The following is a 10,877-nucleotide window of genomic DNA, read 5'->3' as shown; positions in this document are numbered from 1 at the left end:
GAGCCCGAGCCAATCTCTGGGAGGAAGGAGGCCAGCGGCCAATGGGAAGCTGGGGCCCCTGGACCACGTGTTCTTGGCTGAGTGTCCGTGTGGGGTGCTGTGGGTGCTAAGAGGCGGGGGACTAGTCGTGGAAGTCAGGTGACCGATACTGGGTTTGGGGGTGGGGGGGGGGGGGAAAGAATACAAACTTCCAAAGTCCAGAAAAGGGAACCCTTTAGGACACTCGGAGGGAGCCAAAGGCGATCCCTAATTCAGCCCTCCACTTGGCCTGCCCATGCCCCAGCTTGGCCATCCTCAGGGCGGATAAAAAGATGTATTCATTCTAGGCTGGTGGGCGGGGGACTGAGATGAATAGGGAGGGTCCCTCGTGTCCGGCGTCCTGGATGGACAATGGACAAGGGCATTCATTCATTCATTTACTCATCAAATATTTAAGTCGCTCCTGCTCCGTGCCAGGCTCTGTCCTATCTCAACAGATACGTCTACGAGTAAGCTGAATGAATGTTCTCTTGGTAAAGGGAACAGGGCATGCAAAGGCTTGGAGGACGGACAGAGAGATACAATACTCTTTAGGAGAGTACAATAGCGAAGGAGCTTGCAACGCAGCTAGCAAAGCATCTTTAGGTTGCAGTGGAATGAAAGACAAAGGCAAAACGGTCTGTTCGCTTGCTGGTTGACCAGCGAATATTTATTGAGCACATATTATGTGCTAGATTACAAAGGATACCCAGCCAAGCCAAGTCTCAGCCCTCAGGGAGCTGACATTCACGAGTCTGTCTCCTTCATCTCTGTTGCTCCTCCGTCCCCCACCCTCCAGTCCTGAGAATGGCAGAGAGCAGGGTTTCAGTATACATATGTGGATGAAAGAACTAGGTAATCTCACCGTCTCCAGGTTTGGCTTGTAACTGGGATTTCTTAGGCAGACGCAGGTACAAGAAACAAAGACACAAATGCACCTTTCCCAGGCCAGGACAAACCTAGACAGCATATTAAAAGAAAAGCAGAGACTCTATAGTCAAAGCTGTGGTTTTTCTAGTTGTCATGTAGAGATGTGAAAGCTGGACCATAAAGAAGGCTGAGCACTGAATAAGTGATGGTTTTGAACTGTGGTACTGGAGAAGACTCTTGAGAGTCTGTTGAACAGCAAGGAAATCAAATCAGTCAATTCTAAAGGAAATCAACCCTGAATACTCATTCCAAGGACTGATACTGAAGCTCCACCTTTGGCCACCTGATGCAAACAGCTGATTCACTGGAAAAGACCCTGATGCTGGGGAAGACTGAGGGCAGGAAGAGAAGGGGGCGACAGAACATGAGATGGTTGGATGGCGTCACCAATTCAGTGGACATGATTTTGATGATCTCACTATTGGGAGATAGTGAAGGACAGGGAAGCCTGGCGTGCTGCAGTTCATGGAGTTGCTAGGAGTCAGCTACTATTTAGTGACTGAACAACAACAGGCCAGGACAGTCAGTTCCCAGGACAGATGAGATTTCCTTGTTCTAGGAACAACCCAGCCACTCGGACAGCTGGGGCCAGATCAGGGATTCACTGTGTGTTCTGGGAGTTGTAGTTCTTGGAGACTTCAACTGTTCAAGCCTCATGGAATGATTGAGTCTTTGCAGTTCCCTGGGTGAGGTGAGTTGCTGCACATTCCAGCTGGGTTAGGGCCTGAGTGATAAAGTGAAGGGGAGAGTGGGCCCTGGGCTGTTGCTGAGGGCTGCCTGGCCAGCCCCACCCAGCTGGCAAATACTGAAACTGCTGTGGCAGCAGGCATAGCTATTGTCCTTCTCTTCCTGTTCTGCTGACCTCTGCCACCCCCACTGAGCTATCGATTGCCTCTGGCTAGGCCAGTGCCCTCTGTGGGACTGTGTCCACTGTGCTGCTTGTGCCTGACATCTGAGCTGCTTCCTTCTACACACCTGGAGAGATGGTATGTGAGACATGGGGACAACAGAGTCCTGAGTGGAATCCACCTGAAGCCACCTGTTGACTGATGAGGAAGTGCCCAGGGAGGGGTGAGCAGGTTGCCCAAGGGCACAGAGCAACACTGGGTATCTCCTTCCTTCTTGATTTTATAGCTCAAGAGGTTGGGAGGCCCAGCTGGCAAGGACCTCAGTTTTTTTTTTTTAATATTTATTTTAAATCAGAGGATAATTGCTTTACAATGTTGTGTTGGGGTCTGCTGTCCAACAGTTAGCTATAAGTATACATATATCCTCTCCCTCTGAGCCTCCTCCCACCCACCCGCATCCCACCCATCGAGGTCGTCACAGAGCACTGAGCTGAGCTCCCTGGTTATACAGCTGCTTCCCACTGGCTGCCTATTTTACACATGATAGTGTATATGTGCCAGTGTTTCTCAATTCGTCCCCCACGCCCCCATCAGGAGCTCAGATTTGAATGCTACCTCTACCCTTGTGTGTGGGGAGTTGGGGGTGGAGTTCTGGAATGCCAACTAATAGATGCAGAAGGAAAGATCAGGTTAGAAAAGCACCATTTGTCATCCACTAGAGGAATGATTGATTCAGACAGTGCTTTGTTAAATGGGGCAGTAGATATTAACTGTCAAAGAACCAGCCCACATATCACTTGTTAATTTCAGTGGAGAAAAAGTTACCTTGGAAAAGGTGCAGTGGAGAAAGCTGGAAGTCACTACCTTAACCAAGTGATAAAAAGGTATGACCACTGATAGAATAGGCTGTCCTCACTGTTACTGCTGTGACGTATTACTCAGGAAGACACATCACCTTCGAAGAACCTGGTCCTGCCTGAAGTGTTTAATCTGAATTGGATGGTTGTTGTTTAGTCGCTCAGTTGTGTCCGACTCTTTGCAACCCCTGGACTGCAGCATGCCAGGCTTCCCTGTCCTTCACCTTCTCCTGGAGTTTGCTCAGATTAATTACTAGGGGAAAAAAAAACAACAACAGACACAACCTGATGGAGGGACATTCTTTAAAAAACAAAAACAAAATGGTCTGGACTCTTCAAACAGATCCATGTCATGAAAGGCAAATTCAATCCATTAATTAAATGAATAAATGACTGGTAAATGGTTCTAGGTTGAAGGAGACAAAAGATAGAAGACAACTAAAATCAGTCTTTGATTCTTGATTGGATCCTTGATAAAAATTTCAAAAAATGGTAAAAGAGTTAGGATGGATATTCTTGGGATAATCTAGAATACTTGAATGTTGCCTGAATGTTAGATAATAATGCCATATGCATGTTAAATTTCCTAAGTGTGAGTGTTGTGTTGTGGTTACACAAGAGAATATTCTTATTCTTAGGACATAAACACTGATTTGCTTGTGTGCTAAGTCGCTTGGTGGCTCAAACAGTAAAGCATCTGCCTATGATGCGGGAGACCTGGGTTCAATCCCTGGGTCGGGAGGATCTCCTGGAGAAGGAAATGGCAACCCACTCCAGGAAAACCCATGGATGGAGAAGCCTGGTAGGCTACAGTCCATCGGGTGGCAAGGAGTCGGACACAACTGAGCGACTTCACTTTCACTTTCACTAAGTCGCTTCAGTCATGTCCAATTCTTTGCCACCCCATGAACTGTGGCCCGCCAGGCTGCTCTGTCCATGGGATTCTCCAGGCAAGAATAGTGGAGTGAATTTCCTTGCCCTCCTCCAGGGGATCTTCCCGACCCAGGGATTGAAACTGGGTCTCTTACATCTCCTGCATTGGCAGGCAGATTCTTTACTGCTAGCACCACCTGGGAAGTCCAAACACTGAATTACTAAGTGTTAAATTCATGATGCCTGCAACTGTCACATGGTTCAGAAAAAATTACACAAGTATAAAACATTTTATATACAATATTATAATATTGTATACATCCCTATGAACATATAGGGAGATAGAGAAAGCAAATATGACAAAATAATAACAATTGCTGCTGAATCCAGGAAAGTGGAATATGGGTATCACTTTACTATTCCTGTGAGTTTTCTAAGCTTTGAAATAAAAAAAAAGTATTTATTTTTGGCTGCACTGGGTCTTGTTGCTGTGCGTGGGCTTTCTCTAGTTGTGGCATGTGGGGTCTACTCTGTTTGTGGTATTCAGGCTTCAGCCCATGGGGTTGCAAAGAGTCAGACACGACTGAACGAATAAGCAGAACGCAGCACAGGCTTCTCATTGCAGTGGCTTCTCTTGTTGTGGAGCATCGGCTGTAGGGTTCTCGGACTTCAGTTGTGGCTCGAGGGCTCTAGAGTACAGGCTTAGAGTTGTGGTCCCCGAGCTGGATCAGGGATCAAACTGTCATCCCTTGGATTGCAAGGCAGATTCTTAACCACTAGACCACTGGAAAGCCCTAGCTTTGAAATTTTTAAAATAAATACCTGAAACGAATACTCCTACTCCCCTCCCATCCCTAAAGGCAACCTTTCAATGGTTTTATAAATAAATAAATATTTTAGAAATAAACAACAACTCCTAAAACAGTAGGGCTACTTTCTGGAGGGACATTGGGCAGGTCTCCTTTCAAAATACATCTTCAGTCACTACCCACCACTTCCTTGGCCCCCACCTGGTCCAGCCCCAACCAATTTCTCCCTGATCTCCCAGTTCCACCCTGGATCACCCCCCCAATCTATTCCCCTCATGGCAGCCAGAGGGCACCTGTGAGCACCCAAGTCTGATCCCATTCTTTTGCTGCCGATGACCCCCACGCCAAGAGGCCATGTGCCCTTGAAATACATCAGTGAAATATTTCATCTGGAGTCAGGCCTAGCCACACTGATGTCCAGCATTATTTTCTCAAGGAAAGTCGGGCCCCCATTGAGACAAACCAGCCAGACCTCAACTCCAATTTCTGGGTAAAAGCAGATCATGCCATGTCCCTCCTGACTCAAACTCTTTCAACTGGCTTCTCCTCTGCCTCAGGCATGTGGGCCTGTCTCAGCAGGGCCCTGACTCTGGGCCTGTCTCATTCCTGGGCACACCCCACGTTACTCTCTCCTGCTGTCTCTGCCCCACCCACACCAGGCCTCCAGGGCCTCATGTTCAGCTCAGACCTGCTTTATGCGCGCCCCTGGTGTTCCATGGGGCGGCTGCTCCAATGGCCTATCTCTGAGCCCTGACAAGCTCCTGTACCTTGGATGGTGTGCCCAGGACCTGCCACGCATGTGTCCTCTCTCCAAGCTCTCTGGTGATGGGAAATACAATACTTTGCCCACTACAGTCGGTTGCATAGTGGACCCTTAGAAGACATGCCCGTGTGCCTGAATCTGTGATTGTAACCTTATTTGGCATCAGGGTCTTACAGAAGTAATTAAATAAATTGAGGATCTCGAGATGAGATCATCCTGGATTTAAATGGGCCCTGAATCCAATGTGTCCTTTTAAAGAGACAGAAAAGAAGATACAGAGGACTTTCCTGGTGGTCCAGTGGTTAGGAGTCTGCCTGCCAATGCAGGGGACATGGGTTCGATCCCTGGTTTGGGAAGATTCCACATGCCGAGGAGCAACTAAGCCTGCATGCCCCAAAGCTTGAGCTCCACAACAAGAGAAGCCACTGCAATGGAAAGCCCATGCTTGCTGCATCTAGACAGTAGCCCCCTCTCACTGAAACTAGAGAAAGCCCATGAGCAGCAATGAAGACTCAGAGCAGCCATAAATAAATTAAAAAAGAAGAAGAAGAAAACAGAGAGACAGGAAGGGAGAGATGACTTCTTGTGAAGATAGAGGCAGAGATTGGAGTGATGTAGCCACAAGCTAAGGAAGGCCAAGGATTGTTGGCAGCCCCCGGAACCTGGGAGAGGTGCGTGGAACTCACTTTAGGCTCCTTTGGAGCCTAAAGCAGGAGCCAACCCTACTGAGACCTTAGTTTTGGCCCTGTGGTTGCCTGAACTGCAAGAGAATAAATCCAGTTGTTTTAGGCCTCCCAGTTTGTTGTACTCTGTCACAGAAGCCACAGGAAACTAAAACAGAAGTCTCTGTTTCCTGGAAGACTGTGAGCTCCACGAGTTCCCCCCACCTGCTTTGTTTGCCTCTCGCTGGATCCCCCAGGGCTAGTGAGCTGGCCCTCAGGAACTGTGCCCAATGACTAATGCATGAATCATGTTGTAAGAACAGGATCCCAGGAAAGAGGGGCTTTCCTGGAGTCAGACAGAATGCCCATTTCTTCCAGGTGGGAGTTGGAGGCAGTGGGGTGTGGGGGACCCCTTTCTTGGGGGAACCACCAGCAGACCTCAGGGTTGTTCTTCCTTGGCACACTCCCTGACGTGAGCGGTGGGCAAATGTTGCAGGTCCTCTTGTCTGAATCACTTTGTCACTCAATTACTCTTTCAACAAACATTCAGAGGGGCAGCTCTGGGTCAAGTGCTACCCTGGATACCAGCGATGGGCATGGTAGGTGACCTTGGACTTTCCAGGTGGCTCAGTGGTAAAGAATCCACCTGTAAATGCAGGAGACGTGGGTTCGATCGCTGGGTAGGGATGATGTTCTGGAGAAGGAAATGGCAACCCACTCCAGTATTCTTTCCTGGAAAACCCCCAGAGGAGCCTGGCGGTCACAAAGAGTGACTTCTTTGGGGTCACAAAGAGTCAGACACAGTGACCTCAAGGAAACTGGGGTTGCTCAGGAGGAGAATCTTCTGAAGTATTCCTGAGGCTCTCTCCTCTCTTCATGACAAAGAGGGAAAACATCTGAGTAATCAGCGTTTCAGAACTCAGAAGAAATCAGACACCACCACGCTCCTTTCCGCTACCAAGCTTAGACTCAGCAGACTGTGAAAGAATTCTCAGGTTTGTGTGGGGGGAACATGTACTTTATGGAGTAGATTTTAATAGAAAATAGATGCTTATTGCTTGTGTTATGCTAGTTGGAAATAGGGTTGGTGTGTTGAAATTTCAAGAGACTGATCATATATATAGCTCAGGTACTTTTAGTTGTTATATAATCAAATGACTCTCTCCTCTTCCCACACCCACCTCCCAAAGGAATATTGAGATAGAACAAATCCCCAAATCTTTGCAAGCTCCTGCCTCACTCAGGAAAAGTCAAAAGTCTCCAGTAGCCCACAGGCCCTATACTGTCTGCCTTTGCCTCCCACTCACCCCTCATTTACTCTGGTCCAGCCTCATTGGACTCCTGGCTGTTCCTTAAAAAAAAAATTATTTGGCTGTGCAGGATCTTAGTTGCAGCACGTGGGATCTTTTGTTGTTGTGGTGGTGGTGGTATGTGGGATCTAATTCCCTGACCAGGGATGGCACCCAGGCCCCCTGCACTGGGAGTCCCCGGCTGTTCCTTAAACTCAGGCTCCTGCTTCAATGCCTTTGCACAGGCTGTTTCCTCTGCCTGGAAGGTCCTTCCCTCAGTATTCATGTGGCTCTCCTCTTACTTATTTCCTTCAACTCTTTGTTCAAATGTTGCCTTCAGGGTGAGGCATTCACTGACCATGTCACTTAAAACTGCACCCAACACCCATGGACAGAGGAGCCTAGTGGGCTGCAGTCCATGGGGTCACAAAGAGCTGGACACGGCAACTAAGTACACAGCACAACACAGTACCAACTTGTTCCGTATTTCGCCATCACTCTCTGCTGCTGCTGCTGCTCAGACGTGTCCAACTCTTTGCGACCCCATGGGTAGCCCACTAGGCTCCTCTGTCCGTGGGATTACCCAGGCAAGAATACTGGAGTGGGTTGCCATTTCCTCCCAGAGGGGATCTTCCTGACCCAGTGATTGAACCCCGGTCTCCCACATTGCAGGCAGATTCTTTACTGTCTGAGCCACCAGGGATGCCCTCTTTACCACTAGCACCACCATTTGGTTTTGGTTTTGTTCTTTTTCACCCCACTTGACTGTCAGCTCTGCAAAGGCAGGAATTTTTGCCTGTTTTGTCTAATACTGTCTCCTCAGCATCAAGAGCAGGACTGGACAGGGACCTCCCTAGTGATCCAGTGGTTGGGAATCTACCTCCCATTGCAGGGGGTGCAGGTTCAATCCCCAGTCGGGGAAATAGGGTCCCACATGCCTCAGGGTGTGGCCAAAAAATAAAAAAAAGAACAGGAATGGACACACTGGAGGCATTCAATAAACGTTTATTGAATGGACAATGCTTATTACATATCAGGCATTATGCTGTGTTAATAATTAACAGCTAATGGGAATAACCAATATTTAAAGAGACCTGGGGCAAATTTTTCCCGAAGTTCCTTAGTATTTCCTCATGTTAATTCACAATTGTCCTGTGCCGGGCCTGTGTCAAATTCTCAGGGGTTAGCTGTCTGAGTTGTGGCCCTGGGGGAGTGAGAAGGTGGGAGTGGCCAGGGGAATGCAGTGAGCAGAACTTGAACTCAGCTCGGTCACCATTCAGAAGCCAAGTTCTTTGTTTAAATCTTTACTTGTCTGCACCTGGTCTTGTCACATGTGGGATCTAGTTCCCTGACCAGGGATGGAACCCAGGCCCCCTCAATTGGGAGTTCAGAGTCTTAGCCACTGGACTACCAGGAAGTCCCGGGAAACCAACTTCTTAATGCCATGTTCTTTTGCCTCCCCAGTGCCCTACCTTGCCCAGTGTTCACAACACCTCTATGAAGTCTGTATCTTCAGTAGCCCTGTTTTCAAAGGTGGCCTCTGAGACTCAGAGAAGCAAAGTCACTTGCCCAAAACACACACAGCAGCAGAGTGACAGAGCTGGGACTCAAACGCAGGCTGCTCAGTCCTAGGGCCTAATGTTCCACTGCTGGTGTCGAGTGAGCAGGTTGTGACCAAACAGCATGGGCGTGAGCCTGCTTTTTCTTTTTGGCTGCATTGCATGGCTTGTGGGATTTTAGTTCTGACCAGGTATTGAATCCACGTCCTTGGCAGTAAGAGCAGAGCCCAAATCACTGGACCAGCAGGGAATTCCTGGAGTGAGCCTTCTCAAGTTGGGTGGGGGCCAGGGTGGAGTTGTGGGTCTCAGGGCTTGCCTGGCGATTTGGTTCCTGGAGCTTAGCCAATAGAATAGACCCAAAAGACCGTGGACTCACCTCAGAGGTTTCTTTGGAGTGGGCTGAGAAACTTTTTCACATTAGGATACGGTAGCTGACACACAGCACTTGTTGTGTCAGGCTTTGTTGTGTGCTTCTTTATCTCTATACCTGAAAATCCTCACAACTGTAGAAGTACAATTTTTGTGCTTATTCTACAGTTGAAAAAACTGAGGCACAGAGAAGTCAAGTCATTTGCTCAAGGTCACACGGCTACAAAGTGGTTGAGTTGAGATTCAAACCTGGAAGCAGGAGCAATGATAAAGGAGAAATAGGAGCCACCAAACATGGAACTAGATCTTCACACCCACCTGCACGTGTCTGGTAGAATCAACATATGGAAAAACAGAAGAGAAGAAGCTATTTCCATGTATGAGAGGAAAAAAAAGGTGGGGGGGGGGGGGTGGGGAAGCAGAGCATACAGTATGTACCACTTGTGTAAAAAAAGAAAAATGTCTTCATGCAACATCACAGAAGGCAAAGCACAGGAGAAACTGGGAAAGTTTTCCTGGCAGTGGACTCAAAAGGGATGGGAGGGAGAATTTTTAACTCTATATGCCCTTACAAATTCAGTACTGTGCTTACATAGCCAAAAATTGAAACTGAAAACTTAGAAATTATGTTTACGCTTATATAGGCAGATTGTCTCTAGGAGGCTGCACAAAAATATTTTTAAAAGAGGAAAAAAAATTTGTAATGCCATGGCTTGTCTACAGTGGTCCTGAGGAAGGAGGGGACTTGACTATTCACCACAGGCTGAATATGAATTTTTGTTTTCTATTGTTTGAATCATGGAAAAGTGAAGCACTCCTGGTGTGATGGATAAAGATACTGTGCTTAGTCGCTCAGTCGTGTCCAACTCTTTGCGACCCCATGAGGTGGGTGCAAAACAGAGGCAGCTCCCCTCACACTGTTGTGGAAGGAGCAAACTCCGAAATGTGGTCAAATAGGCATCGTGGGAAAATAAATTTGTTAAAGGGAAGCTAAGGGAGTGAGGGGAGAAGCCAGCTTGCAGACAAACACCTGACACACACATGCAACCAGGTCCAGTGTGGGCAAAGGCTGTGCATCCGAGGGACAGGCCTCCGTTTACTAGGGTGCTTGTCATTTTCCTGAAGAGTGACACTGTCCTATCCACCATCACAGAAGGTTACTTCTCCGTTACCAGGATTGTGTGTGACACACCGAAGCTTTGGGCACATCTGTGCCCACGGCCCTTGGATAAGAACCCCATATAGACCAGCTATGTTAATGAGGGAGGCTGGGGCAGGGGGATGGCAGCTCTGGGGGTCTGTGACCCCAGTTGGGGCCAGGGCCAATTCTGCAGTAAATATCATTTCTCATCCTAGAAGTGGTGATAAGTTCCCTTTCGACTCAATACTCCAGGGGTCACCTCCCAATGAGGATGGCCTCTCCGGGCTCAAAGCAGCTACTCCTCTAAGAGACCCATGGCTTAGGTTTGGGTGAAAAGCCCTAAGATCTGTGCTGTCCAATAGTCACTGCTAACCACCACGGGTGGGTGCTGAGCACTTAAATGTGCCTGTAGCTACTAAGCAACTTGTGTTCTGTTGAATCTTAAATTTGTTTTAAAATGAACATTTCCATTGCTGAAGAAGGTTCTCTGGGACAGCACTGCCCTTAGATTGCTTCCAGTGGTTAAACTGTTTCAGTGGGAAGGGAAAGCCCTCCAAGGTTGACGTTAAATATGGTTATTTAAGTTTCTACATCCAGATATCTTGTAGCAAAATAGCAATGCAGTTTTTGGCCTGTGTAATTACTTACCTTGTAATAAAACCAGTTCCTTAAAAAAAGTTACAAAGTAAAAGCAGTTTCAGTGCTCTGCAAATAAAGGGAGGGCAGGAAATAGGTCCTAACCAGGGTGGGATGGCCCTG

The sequence above is a fragment of the Cervus elaphus genome, chromosome 9 (genome assembly GCF_910594005.1).
Source record: "Cervus elaphus chromosome 9, mCerEla1.1, whole genome shotgun sequence".
In the NCBI taxonomy this organism is placed as follows: Eukaryota; Metazoa; Chordata; class Mammalia; order Artiodactyla; family Cervidae; genus Cervus; species Cervus elaphus.
The sequence above is the reverse complement of the archived record's forward strand: the minus strand, read 5'-3'. Positions refer to the sequence as shown.